General features: G+C 39.3%; 1 long non-coding RNA gene across 1 annotated transcript; it reads left to right on the top strand.

The window, feature by feature from the left end:
• Positions 1-362: 362 nt before the first annotated feature.
• Positions 363-11017, top strand: LOC103887022. Its single transcript, XR_650940.2, has 3 exons — positions 363-600; positions 7917-8102; positions 10768-11017. It is a non-coding gene; the product is annotated as an uncharacterized LOC103887022 (long non-coding RNA).
• The last annotated feature ends 7815 nt before the right edge of the window (positions 11018-18832 follow it).

Here is an 18832-nt window from a genome sequence, read left to right as displayed (position 1 = left end):
TCTCTGGATAAAAAGTAAAGACTTGTGCTGAGACGGATCTTTGCCTCCGGGCTTTGAACCATGCCTTAAGTCATTTAGGCCACAGGCTACAAATAAAAGAAATAAAACATGAGTCAAACCTATCCTAGGCCTGCAGAGTGGCTCATGCCTGTAATCTTAGGAGACTGAGGCAGGAAGATCACTTGAGCTCAGGAGTTAGAGACCAGCCTGGGCCAGTGAGGCCATCTCTACAAAAATAATAATAACAATAAAAAATTAGCCCAGTGTGCTAGCGTGTGCATGTATGTAGTCCTAGCTACTCAGAAGGCTGAGGCAGGGGGTTTGCTAGTCTGAGCCCAGAAGTTTGCGGCTACAGTGAGCCATGATTGTACCATTGCACTCCAGCTAGGGTGACAAAGCCAGGCCTTGTCTCAACAAAACAGAAACAAACAAAGGAAAACCTATTCTAATCTTTTCCTACTCAGAGCCACAGATCCTCAGCGTGGAGCAGACTAAACAGTGTACAGTATCTATATATATTCTTTTTTTTTTTTTCATTCATTCCTTCTTCCATTCTACCTCAAACATTTATTAAGTCCTGAGTATGAGGCAGGCACTGAGGTAGGTAACGCCGATAGAAAATGAATGAGACAAATTCAAATCATACTTTGGGGGAAAATTCTTGGTTATTCTGCCGTAACAGAGTATGTATTAACTTGTAGATTCAGTGGTTCAATACCTGTTTAGTGGTGTGCTAATATTTCCAGAAGGATTTCTTGTATTGGTGAAAGACGGTTGGGGATGGGGGGATATTTTCGTTCTTGTTGCACCCTTGTTTTGAAACTAGAAATCTGTCCTGTGGCATGCAAAAGAAAGCAAATTATTTTTAAAAGAAAAAGAAAAAAAAAGAAAATGAATGAGACGTGGTCCCTTCTTTGAGACACAGAGTTGGGCAGTGATATGGGTGAAATATCATGTGGAAGCATGGGGAAAGAGCAATCGAGTACACCTGTCAGAGAATGGAAAGGCTCCTCTGAACACAAACGATTTGTGCTAGTTCTTTTTTTTTTTTTTTTGCGATGGAGTCTTGCTCTGTCTCCCGGGCTGCTGGAGTGCAATGGTGCAATCTCTGCTCACTGCGACCTCTGCCTCAAGCGATTCTCCTGCCCCAAATCAAGCGATTCTCCTGCCTCAGTCTCCCGAGTAGCTGGGATTACAGGCACAAGTCACCACACCCGGCTAACTTTTTGTAGTTTTAGTAGAGATGGGGGTTTCACCATGTTGCCCAGGCTGGTCTTGAACTCCTGACCTCAGGTGATTCACCTGCCTCAGCTTCCCAAAGTGCTGGGATTACAGGTGTGAGCCACTGTGCCTGGCCCTGCACTAGTTCTTAAAGGGCAAAGCAGAGTTCACTAAACGAGAGGATTTCCCAGATTGTATCCTCCATGAAGACAGGCACTTTTTGTCTTGTCTACATTGAGCAGGCTTACTGGCCCGTACAAGTCTCTCAGTATGTATTTCTGGCCAACTGCCTAGAACAGTGCATTCTAAAGGAAAGGAAAGCACAGGTAGTACCTCCTAGTAGTGAGAAGATTGGTGACATCTAAGGAAAAGAGAAAAGTCCTAATGAAGCAGGAGCTCTGGCAAAGGAAGGAAAAGAAAATGAGACTAGAAAGATTTTACTCATATTAAGTATGGCTCCAGGTGCCACACTTATGATTTTATCCTAGAAACATCAGGAAGTAGAGGTATTTGAGCAAATGAGTGACATGGGCAGCTATTAGTGGGGCCAGCATTAGAAAAGGTAAAAAGTCAGAATATGTTTTGGTTGGTCTGAGCAGTTTGACCAGTATTAGAGATAACTGCATTTGGCTGCAGAGGCTGGTACCCCTTAACAAATTCTTTGAAACGATAATATTAACTCTGCTCTGGTCTAATTCTGTGACTAGATGAAGGCAAAGCCTGGGAAAAACAGCTTATCCTTGATTGTATAATGCCTATTTTAAAAAGCTATAGATTGTCAATACCCCTGCTTGTAAGCTAGCCAGTGAGACTACCCCAGGTTCATGGATACAGACATAAAACAGAAATACAATTTTGCTGAAATGATTTTGCAAGAAAAAACCCCCTAAAAAACAGAAACACAAGACTCCAGGATCAGGGACAAAGGACTGTTATTCATGGCACAGAAATTAACATGAGATTTATGCTGGCATTGCTTTGTTTCCCGTGTGATGTGAGAGACCCAGGTAGATACTGTGTTGCAGTGGGGTTGTGTCACAGCTGAAGAACTCTGAATTCTGGGGGACCCTGATCTTTTGTACTAGAATGAAAGCAAACCTGCCAGACCTTTGCTCTGGAGGGAGACATTATCTTTGTTATACTGGACAGTAAACAAACCTGCTCTCTGTTCCATAGGGAGACACTATCTCTTTTAAGGCTGTTTGCCATACAAACATGCTTAAAAAGATAATCCAGAACAAAGACAGTCAGTGTCTGCGCTACTGTACTGAATGGCCACATTGCTCTTCCTAAGAAATTGAAAAAAAAATTAAGAATAGAGATTAGATGTAATTGACTACTCTTGCTACCTTACGTTCAAACTACTTGTTTTAAAACTTTATGTATTATATTCATTCCTTATGAATAAAACTTTATTTTCAGATATCCATGTACAAATGTTTAATATAACTGCTTGTAAATTATTAAAGGGAGAACTCAGTTAGATGTGGTTGGGGTTGGGCGTGGTGGCTCATACCTGTAATCCCAGCACTTTGAGAGGCCTAGGGGGGTGGATCACTTGAGGTCAGGAGTTTGAGACCAGACTGGCTAACATAGTGAAACCCTGTCTCTACTAAAAATACAAAAATTAGCCAGGCATAGTGGCGGGTGCCTGTAATCCCAGCTACTTGGGAGGCAGAAGAATCGCTTGAACCCGGGAGACAGAGGTTGCCATGAGTCAAGATTGCACCATTGCACTCCAACTTGGGCAACAAGAGTGAAACTCAGTCTCAAAAAAACACACACACACATGTATCATGTTAAATAAACAATGCTGTTCAAATAATTTACATATTGTCTAAAGCATAATACACTAATAGTGTGCTAAAAGTGCACTTTTAGTGTTATGACTAATATTCAATAGATATTAATTAGTTTATCTGTAATTAATTTAGTATTGACCTTGGTATCATGAATAGATTTGAATAAAAACACAGATAAATGTTCAATTCTAGAAAGCAGCATAATTTAATGAATAAAAAGGCTAATCATTTAAAATTTGCAAATTTTTTATTTAATGACATGATTTATATATGTGTAAATATACCCTCTGACCTTTGTGGCTATGAATTCAGCAATTTAATTATGGTAAAAAAGTTAAACAACTCGTACATGTAGTAATGTTAAAATTTTTTAAAATTACAAAATCCTTTCAATATAAACACAGATTACAGCAAATTAAAGCATATGGAAAGTTAGGGTATGCTTTGTGACTTCACCTTTTTAATCAAAGAAGGAAAAAATTGTTTTTCATGTTAAATTGTCTTTTTTCTTTTTAAAGTCAGTCTAAATAAGGCTGTCTGAGATGGTTCTATGAAGAAAACATCTATATTCTTATAAATGTAACTATTTGGTAGCAGGTTGAATTCATGAGTTTTCATGATTGTTTCTACTCCTGCTTCATGTCATTCTCTCCCTCCCATCCCTCTGCCTCTTTCCTGCCCATTCTCTTTTTTTTTCCTCCTCTTATTTATGAATATAATACACTTGCAGTAAAGTATTCAAATCTGAAGCATATAGGATGATGAATTTTAAAAATATGGTACACTCAGGTAATCATAACCAAGATCAAATGCAGACCGTTTCCAGTACCTCAGAAGGTTCTCTTGTGTCTTCTTGAAGTAGATATCCCCCTGCCAAAAAGCTGTCACTAATCTCTGCTGAGTAGTTTTACCTGATCTTGAACTTCATAGAAAGTCTTTCGTTAGTTCAACATTACGTCTAAAAAATTAATTCATACTATTATAAGTAGCTAGTGTATATTCTTTTTTATTGCTACATGGCGTTTCCTTATATGACCATATCACAATTTATTTATCTATTTTACTGTTGATGGACATGTAGTTGTATGGTGTTGTTTTTTTTTTCTAATTTTTGGCCATTATAATAAAACTAATGTGAACATTCTTGACATATCTTTTGGTGGACATATATGCTCATTTCTATCAAGTATATCTAGGAATAGTATTGCTGGGTCATATGACTGGCATATGTTTAGCTCTAGTAGATATTGCCAAAATGTTTTACAAAGTGGCTGTACTGATTTGCATTTTCATCAGCACAGTCTGAGAGTTCTGACTGCTCTAGATTCACATCAACACTTTGTATTTCCAATCTCATTTAGCTATTTTGGTGGGTATGACATAATATCTGTTGTGGTTTCAGCTTGCATCTCCTTGATGACTAATGATATTGAGCACATTTTCATCGATTTATTGGCTCGTTGTATATCCTGTTTTATAAAGTGCTTGTTCAAGTATGTTGCCCATGTTTTAAAATTGAGTTTTCTGTTTTATTATTTGATTTGTAGGAATTCATTATATATTCTGGATATGAGTTTTCATCAGATGTATGTATTACAAATATTTTCTCTCACTGTGTCTTGAATTTCTAATCTCTTAATGGTGTTGCAATAAGCAGAAGTTCTCGATGTCAATGAAGTCCTCTTTGTCAATTTCTTTTTTATGATTAGTGCTTTTTGTGTTTTGTTTAAAAAAGCATTGTATACTCTGAGGACATAAAAATATGTTTCTAGGCCGGGTGCAGTGGCTCATACCTGTAATCCCGGCACTTTGGGAGGCCGAGGCGGGTGGATCACTTGAGGTCAGGAGTTCAAGACTAGCCTGGCAACATGGTGAAACTTTGTCTCTACTAAAAATACAAAAATTAGTCAGACATGGTGGCTCATGCCTGTAATCCCAGCTACTCAGGAGGCTGAGGCAGGAGAATCATTTGAACCTGGGAAGCGGAGGTTACAGTGAGCCGAGATTGTGCAGCCACACTCCAGCCTGGGTGACAGAGCGAGACTCTGTCTCAAAATAAATAAATAAATAAAATAAAAAAAAAAGAAAAAGGTATTCTTCTCTATTTACTTCTCTAAACTTTATTATTTTATTCTTCACATTTAAGTCTAGGACCCATATGAAACTAATTTTTCTGTATGATATGAAGGTCAACATTCATTTATACCTATATGAATGTAAATTAACCTAGCACCATTTATTGAAATGATCCCCTTTCTTCAGTGCATTGCAGTGATACCTTTGTTATTAGTAAATAAAAACTGGCTGTGTAGAGATGAGTCTTTTTCTTAATTCTATATTCTAATTCATCTCTCTATTCTTGTACCAATTTTACTGTTTTAATTACTGTAACTTCATAATAAATCTTCATATCTGATAGTGTAAGACCATTAACTTTGTTCTTTTTAAGAATTATCATTGCTTTCGTCCACGTGCATTTCAAATTAAATTTTAGAATCAGCTTATCAATACACACATGTACATGTATGTGTATGTGCACACATACACACAACTACTAGGGTTTTAATTGGGAATACAAAATTGTTGCTTAACAATAATGAAAAAACTAAATAACAATATTGTATTTCTTTGTATATCTCTGTGATGGTTAATTTTTTAATTTATTAAATGGCTAGTTTTTTATTTAACTTTTATTTTAGTTTCGGGGTATATGTGCAGGTTTGTTTCATAGGTAAATTCATATCATGGGGGTTTGGTGTACAGATTATTTAATCACCTAGCTAATAAGCACAGTACTTGACAGGTGTTTTTTTTGGATCCTCTCCCTCCTCCCACCCTCTATGTTCAAGGGCCCCAGTGTCTGTTGTTTCCCTCTTTTTGTCCATGTGTTCTCATTATTTAGCTTCCATATGATGGTTAATTTTATGTGTCAACTTGACTGGAACACAGGATACTCAGATGTTTGTGAAGGTGTATTTGGACAAGATTAGAATTGGAATTGGACTCAGTAAAGTAGACTGCCCTCCCCAGTGTGGGTGGGCATGATTGATCTGTGGAGAGCCTGAATAGAAAAAAAGGTAGAAAAAGGCGAAATTTGTTCCTTCTGCCTGACTGAGCTGAGACATCAGTCTTCTTCTGCTTTTGGCTGGGATGTGCCATTAGCCCTTCAGTTCCCAGAAGTACCCCACTGGCTTTCCTGAGTATTAAGCTTATAGGGTACAGACAGTGGGACTGCTTAGCCTCCATAATCTCATGAGCCATTTCTTTATTATAAACCACACACACACACACACACACACATATGTGCACACCTTATCGTCCGATTGGTTCTGTTTCTCTGGTGAACCTTGACTAATACAACTCCTAGCAAATTAAGTTGTAATTAGGATTTGAAATAGGGGAGAAAGAGAGATGGAAATAACACAAATATAGAACCATTTTTGCAGGCAATAACAATTACTGCAGGGGTGTGTGTGCAGTGGCTTATGCCTGTAATCCTAGCACTTTGGGAGGCTGAGGTGGGTGGATCACCTGAGGTCAAGTGTTTGAGACCAGCCTGGCCAACATGGTGAAACCCTATCTCTACTAAAAATACAAAAACTAGCCAGGTGTGGTGGCGCTGCCTGTAATCCCAGCTACACAGGAGGCTGAAGCAGGAGAATCGCTTGAACCCAGGAGGCAGAGATTGCAGTGAGCCAAGATCGCACCACTGAACTCCAGCCTGGGTGGCAGAGTGAGACTCCGTCTCAAAAAACAAAACAAAACAAAGAAAAAAAAAACCCAAACAATTACTGCATCAAATGTTAATAGCCTTTCCTTTCTTAAAAAAATACAAAATTATTTAAGTAGTTTTGGAGACAGGTAACTTTGAAATTCATGAATGTTCAAACTTCCTCCCACATGCCATGCATTACATGCCCATCGTCCTGCTTTGCAAGAGTGATTTGAACAGTTAATGTAGATTGGTTATTTTCATATTAATATAAATACAATTGAGTATAAATACATTAAATTGTATTCATTGCTATATTTAATGATATTGTAATGTCATTAACATTTTTAAAAGAAATTTTTTAATTACTATCTATGTTGTTAATGTCTTTCTCTGTTTTCTTATAACAAACTTCAAGTGTATACAAAATAAGTTAAACAAGAGGTTTTTTCTGTGTTTTTTTATTTTATTTAATTTTTTATTTAATTTATTTTAAGTTTAGCGGTACACGTGCAGTTTGTTACAGAGGTAAACTTGTGTCATGCGGGTTTACTGTACAGATTATTTCATCACCCAGGCATGAAGTCTGGTACTCATTAATTATTTTTTCTGATCCTCTCCTTCTTCCCACCCTCCACCTCCTATAGGTCCCAATGTGTGTGTGTGTACCTTTTAATTTCCTATGTGATGTAAACTAGAGTGTAATGATTCAGTAGAATCAGAACAATGAAGAAAAGTGGGCATCTCTAGAGAGACTGGATCAACTTAAGAGAGGTCTGCATTTTAGTGTTCACATGATCAAGAAAATCAATTAAATAACAAATGAAGGTTTCTACATATTGCATTTATGATTGTTAGAAATAAATTGTACTTTGGGGATATATAAATTATTAACCCCCCCGAAGACTGAGGCTGGTATTTATTTTATTTAAGACATTTGTAAATTAAACAGAAAAAGGGGGTAATAAAGTTTCAAATTCTGCAGAGAGCACACAGCTTGACCAAATATGGAAAGATAAACTTACGTGCACAAACTTTGGAAAGACTTAATGAGGCTGGTAAGGCTGTAAAGTGTTTTTTTGTTTGTTTGTTTTGTTTTGTTTTTAGTATAGACATGAGGAAAAATTGTAAAATAATGTACCTACATTATTTTAACCCTAAATTCTTAATTTTTGATTCAGGACTTCAGACACATTTCAGATTGACTGCTGAAGTTCATTTTAAAGGAGGTCTGGGAGAGAATAGATAACTGAGAAGAAAAGTGGTACCGTTCTAAACTTAGATCACATGAAGGAAGAACTGGAGCCAAGAAGAGAAAAAGAGAGTATTTACAGGATGAAGAATGAATAGCAAAGCAAACAACTGAGGTACTGTGGCATGTCATATGAGTCGAGGTAGAAAGAATATGAACTGAATATGGTCAACAATGTCATGTGGAGCAGAGAAATACAAAGAATGGAAAGTGAAAAGGGCTAATGTCTTGATATTTATCAGGTCATTAATGACACAGACTATGAAATATATTAAATAAGTAGAACATTTCAGTCCAAAGGGAAAAAGGGTTTTAATCAAAATTTATAATACGAAAGATCTGCAAAGGGTAATTCACACGGACTTGTTCACTGACTCCTGTTGAACTAGAATGGGGGCATCCTTTGAGATTTAAAAGAAGAAAAATGTAAAACAAGGAAATGGAACTAGAACTTTACATAATGAGTATTAAAATTATGGAAATGTATTACTTCAACATTCAGTATAGGTTGAAATAAATGTATTTAAAAACATTTAGGTACCTGCATGGCTGATAGATTTCCAATGAGCTCTGGAGAAAATGTCTTGACATTCTGCTGTTAACATAATGGAGGGGAAACAAGCCCTCCCACAAACCATTTGTTTATACTGTTTATAGGGACAGAATTCTCCAGCCAGTAAAGCTGAGATGTGTACCAGTACGACATTTCTTATTAGTTTATGTGTGGATAATTGCATATTTTTTAAAACAGAGAGAAAAAGTTACAAATCTCTCACACTAAAAATAAATAGTGTCTTGGATCCCTTGGGAAAATGCTGCCTGATAAATTAAAGATGAATCAATGATTAAGGCCAAAGAAAGAACTGCAATAACAACACAGAATTGTCTTTCTCGTCCTGAGAGAAAGAAATCAAGGTGTTACTTTCTAATTTATTTATTTTTTGAATTAAAAATATTTTTAAATTGTACATTTAGCAGAATTATCAGATATTATTTGTGTATTTCACTATATATATTTTAAGGTTTTTTGTTTTTCCAAATTAGAAACACCAGAGCGCGTCAATTCTAAGGAATTCAGTGTATTTTATAGATATCAAAACCTAATTACTGATAAGATATTTAGCAAAATGTTATAAAATAAGAAATCGCATCTCTATTTTATAAATTGAGAAATTGAAAATCAGTAGCTTGTTCTGAGTCACCTACTGACTGTCACCATTCAAATTTTATTTTGTTGGAAGAAGCAGAGAGTGGGATAAAATCCTTTAATGGGGGATTTAGAAGATTTAAGTGGCATTCAGTCTAACATGGGCTCCATGGTAACCATACAGGCTATGCAAGCTGTTCGCTGAATAGCCAAAACATTCAGGTAGAAAGAATGTCAAGCCAACCAACATTGAAATTTGAAGACTTTAATTCTCTCAGCTTGAAATCCAAGCTTTCAGCACAAGTGCCTTGGTGGAGTCCACTATTTTTTGGCTATTGTAGCCAATGTGAATCATTTAAAAACTGAAGTTATCAGAAAATTGTTCTCTCTAGTACAAACTCCTTCCAGTTCTGAAAAGTTGGTTTTGCTTCAGCTCTGTTCTTGGATGAAATTTTGGAGGGCAGCTGGCATGTTCTTCTCCACTTGGCCAGCTAAGGCAATCCAGGCAGGAGTAATTTGTTGTGCTTAGAAATTGAGACACCTGAGGTACAAACAAAACACCACTGATATTTAAGCAGAACACAGCTAAGACTAAGATCCATCACACTGGGTGGAAACCTGTCCTTGTACATTTTCATGTGTCTTCAATTCATTCAATAATCTATGCCTTCATCTATTTAACAGTTATAATGAGCTCCTATACCAAAACGTGTGCTGTAAGGAAACTGTGAGCTTGCAGGAGGGGAAAAGATTACTCAAATGATGATTACAACTTGAAGAGTTCATGTTCTAATTGGAGGAGTGTGAAAGGGGAGACAGACACTGCAACAAATGTTGTGTATCCCTTATCCAAAATGTATGGAACCAGAGCGTTTTGAATGTTGAAGCTTTTTGAACTTTGGAATATTTGTGCATACATAATGAGATAGCTTCAGAATGGGCTCCAATAGGAAATTCGTTTATGTTTCATATAATACCTTACATACTATATTAGTCCATCCTCACATTGCTATGAAGTAATACCTGAGACTGGGTAATATACAAAGAAAAGAGGTTTAATTAGCTCACGGTTCTGTAGGCCGTACAAGAAGCATAGCGGCATCGGCTTGGCTTCTGGAGAGGCCTCAGAAAACTTACAATTATGGTGGCAGGTGAAGGGGGAGCAGACATTTCACGTGGCCAGAGCAGGAGGAAGATAGAAAGCAAGGGAGGAGGTGTTATGCACTTTTAAACAGCCCAATCTTGTGAGAACTCACTCATTATCACGAGAACACCAAGAGGATGGTGCTGAACCATTCGTGAGACACCACCCTCATGATACAATCATCTTCCCCCAGACCCCACCTCCAACACTGGGGATTACAATTCGATGTGAAACTTGGGCGAGGACAAAGATGCAAGTTATATCACATATGTAACCCAACGGTAATTTTGCTTTTTCTTTGGGGATGTTGAATAAACTGTGTGTTATGCACCTGTGTTTGTACTACAACCCATCACATGAGGCCAGGTGTGAAACTTTCCACTTGTGGCATCATGTTAGTGTTCAAAAAGTTTTGCATTTTGGAGCATTTCAGATTTCAGATTTTCAGGTAAGGGATGTTCAACCTGTGTATTTTTTTTTTTTTTTTAGATGGAGTCTTGCTCTGTCATCCAGGCTGGAGTGCAGTGGTGCGATCTCAGCTCACTGAAACCTCTGGCTCTCGGGTGTCAGGCCTCTGAGCACAAGCTAAGCCATCATATCCCTTGTGACCTGTATGTTTACATCCAGATGAGCTAAAGCAAATGAAGAATCACAAAAGAAGTGAAAATGGCCTCTTTCTGCTTTCACTGATGACATTACCTTGTGAAATTCCTTCACCTGGCTCAGAAGCTCCCCCACGGAGCACCTTGTGACCCCCACCCCTGCCCACCAGAGAACAACCCCCTTTGACTGTAATTTTCCATTACCTACCCAAATCCTATAAAACGGCCCTACCCATGTCTCCCTTCGCTGACTCTCTTTTCGGACTCAGCCCGCCTGCACCCAGGTGATTAAAAAGTTTTATTGCTCACACAAAGCCTGTTTCATGGTCTCTTCACACGGACGTGCCGTGACATCGTGTTCCAGCAGTTCTCTGCCTCAGCCTCCTGAGTAGCTGGGATTACAGGCACCCACCACCACACCCGGCTAATTTTTGTATTTTTAGTAGAGATGGGGGTCTCATCATGTTGGCTAGGCTGGTCACAAACTCCTGACCGTGTGATCCACCCGCCTCGGCCTCAAGTGCTGGGATTACAGGCATGAGTCACTGTGCCCAGCCCCAACCTGTGTAATTTAATGGGCACTCTTGGAGAAGTAAATACAAGTTGCTGGAAGAGTATCAAGCAGGGTGTGACTCCATTTTTGGAAGATCAGGAGAGGCTTTCAAAGAGGAAGGGAATTTTGGAAAGTGAGTTGGAGCTTTTGTACAGAGAAGTAAGGATAAGGGAGGTGGAGTTGAGAGGTCTACAGGTCTTCCTATACTGATGAAAATATAGATGATCCTACCCTGCATACTTGGTCTTTTCCTTTTTAGATTGTAAGTATTTTGAGGGTAAACACCACATCTTAAGCATTGTTTTATTCCTCACAAAATCTAGTCCAAGGCATTGGATCTAGTTGTTATTCAATAATTGTGTGTATTTTCAATGATTGAAGTTCAGATGATTTCTGTATCTACCATTTTCACAAACGTGAATATTTTCTCCACCACTAATAGAATAAAACGTTTTAGGTGAATACTACTGTTTGTTCAGTTAGGTCTTAGAGATGAATGACTCTGATCATGGGTGAGAGCCTCTTTATCAGCAAAAACTTTTGCTACATTTCTAACTTGAAATAAATTACCTGAAATTTCAATTCGTCTTGAATTCTCCTGCGCTCTGTGGAGGTCATGTTCTGTCACCCTTGAACAGCAGCAGCAACTTTGACAGAACCTGTCTGAATAAGGAAAAGGTGAAGTAGTCCGTGAGATAGGATCGTCAGCTCGGTCCCAAGGCTTGGAGTCCTGATCACTCCCATCCCATGGGGAGAAATGATGGTCTCATTTCTTGGAGTTCCTGACAAAACAAGAGTCTTTCCTACCGCACCCCAATATTCATAGAGTAGTAATAACACCAGCAATAAAAGAAAGATAGGTATTTATGAAATAAGGCCCATATAAAACGACTCCTAATTGGAAGAGTTTTCATAACTTTTCAGCAGAGAAATACACACAAATCACCCAGTTTTTTTTTTTTTTTTTGCCATTGGAAATTAGCTGATTTAGTACATTATTGTAGATAATGACTGTATGAGGAGTCAGTCAAATCAGTCTCATTTATACATAACTGTGTTTGAAGATGTCTCTCAAATTATATGTGAAAATAGTCTGATGTGTGACTGTGTAACTAAAAGTTCCTATTGTATTATATACACATTTTAAGTTTTCTGTATAGTATGCTGTTTTGACATCTTTCAAGAGGAAACAAACAAAAAAAAATACAAACAAACAAACCCCAATCTTTCCGGCAGGGAGGGACTCCTCTCCTGGGGCTAGTCAATTCTTAGAGATAACAAATGGCTCAGCCAGAAGCATGCCTTTGATGAGCAAACTAACCAATCCAGAGCTCTACCTCCTCTGTCTGACCCGTACACCACAGGGGACAATATTTCTCTGTCTTCATTATCCTGGGTCACGGTACCAGACAACTAGCGCTTACAGCCTGCCGAAATTATTTAAACTAGACAATTCTAAACTGTTTATCCTGCCATGCCTTGACTTACCTAAGGAAACCTCAATAAAGGTTGTGGCCTGAACATTCCCCTGGCTCCTGTGTTCTGCTTCCTGACCAACTTGGTGTCTCTCCCATGTGGCCCTGTGTGGCGTGCCCTGCTAAACTGTCTTCCTGGGTCTCTCGTCTGTCTCCTCTTGTGGCTGCACCTGGCTGACTAGCTCATAAAAGAACAGAAAACATCTAAAAAATAGGAAGGCTTAAGATTGAAGATACAAAATAGCAGCTGTTATGTGATGGCTTTTAAATTATTTCTTTTGGAAAAAATAGTTACCCTTTCTATTTGAGATTGAAACAATAAATTCTAGTGCAGATTAAATTAGGTGACTTGATGTCAACAAACATCAAGGAATATTGATTGAATCCTTGGGTTCTGTTACTCCTTGCCAAATTATACTCAGAAATTGTTTGCACACAGGAAAGCGTCTATATTGTACCCTAGTCATATGCCTCCCATTGTCCAATCATTCCTACCGGTACTGCTTTACTTGGAGCTGATTACTTCTTCTTTCATTATGTCTCAATATACCTTGATTTTTTAAATGCCACTTGCATTTAATAAGCAATACGGGAAAGCTGAAAGCATATGCATAATACAGTTAGATACACTTGAATCTGAATCCTAATTTATTATAAATTCATTTCTGACTTTTATAGTCAGATATAAAATGATTCATGCATTGGCTCTGATATATATTAATTGTGGATTATGAGAAGGTTTCATAACTTATCATCTATAAAATGGGAATACTAATTATGTTTAACATCTATTGAGGGCTTATTAGGTACCACACATTGTATTTGCTTTATCTCATTCTATCCTCACTGTAACCTTGTAATATAGCTACTGTTGATGGGGTTGAAGACACACTACTCCAAAATATAGAACCTTGGCATTTGAGGAAACAGTAGAAGAAAGAAGGTTATGAGACGGGAGGGTTTCCGTGACCCCTTCACAGGACTTTTGACAGAGGTGTGGGTTGTTTACTCCGCCACTGTGCTCAAACCCCTTGTGGGAGAGGGAACACACAGGTAACTGGGAGCAGGAGCTGGGGTGAGGGCCTTTGGGTGCTGGATGGCTCGCAGCAGCATGTAGGGTTTGTCTGCAACCTCTGGAGCCCCAGAGGGTGTGTGTTACAAAAAATGTTCTTTTAGCTTTGCTGTCCATGGACAGCTTAAGTGTTAACAGCTCAGTGAAGAGTCAGTATGACAGCCTTTTTGGGTTTTTGCACCTAATGTGTCCCAAATTCTTGTCTAGCATCCAGGAAGAATCAGGTCACATGAATGGATTGAAGGGTGGTGTATGCAGAGGATTTACTGAGCAATGGAAGTGGATCTCAGAGTGATGGGGAATTGGAAAGGGGATGGAGTGGGAAGATAACCTTCCCTGAGGTTCAGCCATCTCTGGCCAAACTTCTCTCCACATTCAGGTGCTGCTTCTCTTCTCTCCTTCTCTGCTGCACTGCTCTGCTCCTCTGCCAGTGGAGCTTGGGCTTTTTATGGCACAGGGTGGGGGGCATAGCAAGCCAAGGTGGTTTTGGAAAAGACAACATTTGAATGGGAAAACAGGAATGCATGTTCTCATTTACGGCTGCAGCTCCAAGCTTGAGGGTGGACCCCTCGCTGGGGATTCCACTTTCCCTATACCCAGAGGAAAGAAACATCCTTATTTCTGAGGGCATTCGACACAGAAAAGAAGCTGAACAAACAGGTCTTGTTATGTTTCCCCCAATTTATCACCATTAGATCACACCCACTTTGTCCGATCATACTTCACAACCATGTACTCCTCATCAAACTTTACAGAAAAATATGCTGGTTTTTTTGTTTCCTCTGCCCTTCATTTCTGATGGATCCTGTGTCACATAAAACTTAGGTTAAATAAATATGTATGCTTTTTGTATTAGTCCATCCTCACACTGCTATAAAGAAATACCTGTGATTGGGTAACTTACAAGAAAAGGTTTAGCTGGCTCATGGTTCTGTAGGCTGTTCAGGAAGCATGGTAGCATCTGCTTCTGGGGAGGCCTCAGGGAGCTTTCAGTCATGGCAGATGGCAAAGCAGAAGCAAGGCATGGAACTACCTGCTCCCAGGATATTTCTCTTTTCTGTTTATGAAGTACAACCCATGCTGTTAAGATACAAGCAGGAGGAGGTATCCTTTGCTAAATCCTGTTTGAATATCATTGTAAACAAAGCCTCTGCTCTCAGATGAAAAAAAAAAAATTTCAGGTGTGGTGACTCATGCCTGTAATCCTAGCACTTTGGGAGGCCAAAGTGGGTGGATCACCTGAGGTCAGGAGTTCGAGACCAGCCTGGCCAACATGGTGAAACCCTGTCTCTACATATACATACATACATACATATATGTATATATATATATGCCAAAAATTTTTTTGTACTTTCTGGAAAACTTGTCTCCCACATGATGGGTGTGGCACATATTATTAAACCTGCTTGTTTTTCTCTTGTTAATCCGTCTTTTGTATTACAAGAGTGTCTCAACTATGATCTTATGAAGGTTGAGGAAACATTACGCAGCTGGAGCAGGAGGAAGACAGAGTGAGGGGAGAGGTACTAAACACTTCTAAACAACCACATCTTGTGATAGCTCACTGGTTGACTGTCAAGAGAACAGCACCAAGATTGGGCTAAACCATTCATGAAGGACCTCTCTTGAGCCAATCACCTCTCACTAGTCCCCACCTCCAACATGGGGTATTACAATTCAACATGAGACTTGGGCAGGGACACAAATCCAAACCATATCACTTTTCTCTTGTTAACTTGTCTTTTGTTATAGGTGCCTCAGCCGTGAACCTAGTGATGGAAAAGGAAAATAAATCTTTTCTCCCCTACACAATTTTTACTCCTGTTTTGTAGATGAAAAAGGGAGGCTTATGGAAGTTAAATTTCATCAAGGGCATTCAGCTAATAAGTACATTGTGAATTAGAATCTAGGTCCAACATTTTCTCACTCAAATATTTTTATACACTTTCCTGTTATTCAAAAGCACTGGCTTTTAATCCTAATTGTAGATCAAAATTACCTAAGAAGGATTGTTTTTTAAGCTATGATGGTCAGGTCCTTTTTTTGGGAATGCTAATTTAATATATTTGAATGCATATTGGATATCATTTTTTTGAAAATTTCACTGGTGATTCTGATTCGAACCTAACATTTAGAGCACTCATTGCCTTAAAGGGTCTTAAATAACATACTGTATATTGAAGGAAGCCAGGATATTTCACTCCCAAGCATACCTCTTTGACATACATATTTTTAATCTAGAGGCAATTGGGAAGGAGCAGTTACAGAAAGGGCTCTCTGAGCTGTCCTTTCTCACCTATGGCAGGCCATAAAAATTTCTGTGAAAAAAATGCAGGGAGGCTTCTGTCTTTCCTCTGCTGGCCTAAAGACAGAATATAAATCCTCCTTGGCTGGAGACGGCTGTTATCTGTTCAAAGTTGGCACCAGCATGGTTAGAGTCATCTGGGAGCAAACTCAGCTCCCTTCCATAGACCTCCCGCTTTGGTGAGTCTGAAGCTGCTCCCTCCTTTGTCTTATTACTGCTCGAAAATTCATTGCTCTGTGTTAGAATACTATTTAAGGAAGGCTCCCAACCCACTGCTTTGGAAGAGTTACTTTCCTGAAAGACTTACTTGTCTCCCACATGGTGGGTGTGGCACGTATTATTAAACTTGCTTGTTTTTCTCTTGTTAATTGGTCTTTTGTGTTAGAAGAGTGTCTCAACTATGATCTTATGAGGGTTGAGGAAACATTATAATTTCTTCCCTTCAATATGCACCGGAAATGATCATTTGAAATACAGTAATAAGATTTATGCTTCGGAGTATTTTTATTGACTGATCTAATCAGGCCAAGATATTTACCTGCTTTGGAAAGGGGACATGGTGATGTTAGAAAAGGTATATCAAGAAGAATGGTTAGTGTTCAGCTCTGATTCCCAAATAGGACTTTGTAGGAGGCTATGGTTTTAAGAGTTGGAATATGCCAAGAGAGATATAAAGACCAAACATGGAGTGTTCAAAAGGCAGAGACCGCTTCCTGATATAGAGAGACAAATCCTGTTTCACTTAGAAGAACTCTTTAGTTTCTTCTAAAGGTTTCTGCATCAGACAGAAGAGAGGTAGGATGTGGAGGAAGTAAAGAGTCCAAAGCCTGCACTTTTCAGTCCTGGTAGAAAATGAATAGAAGAAGATAGGGAGGCCGGGCGCGGTGGCTCAAGCCTGTAATCCCAGCACTTTGGGAGGCCGAGACGGGCGGATCACGAGGTCAGGAGATCGAGACCATCCTGGCTAACACAGTGAAACCCCGTCTCTACTAAAAAAAATACAAAAAATTAGCCGGGCGTAGTGGCGGCGCCTGTAGTCCCAGCTACTCGGGAGGCTGAGGCAGGAGAATGGCGTAAACCCCGGAGGCGGAGCTTGCAGTGAGCCGAGATCGCGCCACTGCACTCCAGCCTGGGGGCGACAGAGCGAGACTCCGCCTCAAAAAAAAAAAAAAAAAAGAAGATAGGGAAAGGAGAAAGAGAATTAGTAACAGAAGAAACCACAAAACCAACAATTTCTTATATTGCTTACCATGGGCCAGACACAGCTCTGAGCATCGTGATGGTTAATATTGAGTGCCAACTTAATTGGATTGAAGTATGCAAAGAATTTTTCCTGGGTGTGTCTGTGAGGGTGTTGCCAAAAAAGGTTAACATTTGAGTCAGTGGGCTGGGAGAGGCAGGCCCACCCTTAGTCTAGGTGGGCACCATCTAAACAGCTGCCAGTAAGGCTAGAAATAAGGCAGGCAGGAGAAGGTGGAAAGAGCTGACTGGCTGAGTCTTCCAGTCTTCATCGATCTTCTGTGCTGGATGCTTCCTGAATTTGAACATCAGACTCCAGGTTCTTCAGATTTTGAAATCTTGTACTTATACCAGTGGTTTGCTAGGGGCTCTCGGGCCTTTGGTCACAGATTGAAGGCTGCACTGTCGGCTTCCCTTCTTTTGAGAGTTGGGACTCAGACTGATCCACCACTGCCTTCCTTGCTCCTCAGCTTGTAGATGGCCTATTGTGGGACTTTGCTTTGTGATCGTGTGAGTCAATTCTTCTTAATAAACTCCCTTTCATATATACATATGTCCTATTAGTTCTGTCCCTTTAGAGAACCCTGACTAATACAAGCACCATACCTTTTAAACTTATTTAATTCTCAGAGTAACTATGAGGAGGAAAAGATTATTATAGAACCCATTTTACAGATAAGGAAATTGAAGCACAGAAACATGAGGTGACTTACCCAAGGTTGTACAGCTTGGATAGTGCTAGGGCTGGAACCTAGGCACTGGAGCAGTCCATTTCAGCTAGTGATTTATTTTCCAAAGGAAAGATGAAACATGGCATATTTCTTAAGCATGCAAGGGAGAGACTACAAGTTTTTAGACTGCAGAAGTACATGTGGGCACACATGCCACACATACACAGTACACACACTCTTTACCACCACCACTCTTTTCCAGCATGGCTCAAAGCCATGGTGCAACAGCATTAGTGGTAAGTGACTAGATAGGTAAGCTTAAATTCCATCTTCCCCACAGCTTGCCTCTGCATGGCTGGCAGGTGACAAGTAGGGAACCCAAAGAAGGGGGCTTAACACACCCCAGTGAAGGGTGCACGAGTGCCAAATGGGCCTGTGGCTCACCAGAGACTTGGGATCAGGATGAGATTTCCATGAACTGTCCCTTCAAGAACAGAGGCAAATAAATGGCTGAAAGCACACATTCTAATGCAGGAATAGGAACACTAAGCCTACATAGTAGAAGGAACCAGTCACATTTAATAGCTACCAGTCTAGAATACGTCAGTTCTGTAATTTCATAAGAGATACTGCTGGA

The sequence above is a fragment of the Papio anubis genome, chromosome 1 (assembly GCF_008728515.1).
Source record: "Papio anubis isolate 15944 chromosome 1, Panubis1.0, whole genome shotgun sequence".
Taxonomy (NCBI): domain Eukaryota; kingdom Metazoa; phylum Chordata; class Mammalia; order Primates; family Cercopithecidae; genus Papio; species Papio anubis.
This window is presented reverse-complemented; position numbering and strand designations above follow the sequence as displayed.